This window comes from Capsella rubella, unplaced genomic scaffold (genome assembly GCF_000375325.1).
Source record: "Capsella rubella cultivar Monte Gargano unplaced genomic scaffold, Caprub1_0 scaffold_8, whole genome shotgun sequence".
Classification (NCBI taxonomy): Eukaryota; Viridiplantae; Streptophyta; class Magnoliopsida; order Brassicales; family Brassicaceae; genus Capsella; species Capsella rubella.
This window is the reverse complement of record NW_006238916.1, coordinates 7,093,878-7,094,790: the sequence shown is the minus strand read 5'-3', so window position 1 is coordinate 7,094,790 and position 913 is coordinate 7,093,878.

Below are 913 nucleotides of genomic sequence, written 5' to 3'. Positions count from 1 at the left end.
ATAAAAGCTAAAGAAATGAATTTATATAAAAAAGGCATCACATGTATACATCAACATTAACAAAAAAGATGAACGAATATATCTATCTATTATATTTACATGACAACAATCATGAATTGCTCTTAAGAAATCGAATTTATGTTCGGTCTCTCAAGGAAAATCTAACTTGGGTTAGATATTTATATTGTTATGAAAAGAAAGACTATTATTTAGACAAATGATTAAATTACTAAGAGTGGAGAGTGGATATGATACTATTGTATAACTCATACTTTATAAAATTATATAATTTAATAGGATTTTAGTGAAGCTCACTAATTCACTGTCTACTCAATTGATGAATGAATTAAACAAAATTTAAATTTTATGAACAGTATGATTTTTCTTAAAAAAAAAATTTTAAGACCAATTTTTTTAAAACCAAGTACTTTTTGTTTCTTTTTAAACAATTAGACCACAAATTTTAAATAATAATCTATTCGATCACAAACTAAATATAAATATACATATATCGAAATGAATTACAATTATTTGAGTTTTTTTAAAAATAGAAGAAGTTATTTGTTAAAGTTTTAAATTGAAACTTTTATTTATATAGCAATCAAAACTTTTATTTTACATATGTGTTAGATCATACTTTCTTCATTCATACTCATAACTTTCTTCATTCATACTCATAAGTATGAATAATAAGGCATTAGAAATAAAATTTGAAAATTTATATATAATAAGGCATTAGAAATAAAAATTGAAACCATGTTTGATATATATCATAATTTCTAAAATAAATTAAGATCAAATTCTTAAAATGATACTTTCATTGATTTTCAATCCATATAATAACACAAAATAGAACATATTTAAGATACATGAATGTAGTGATAGAGAATGAAAGACAGAGAGAGAGAGAGGT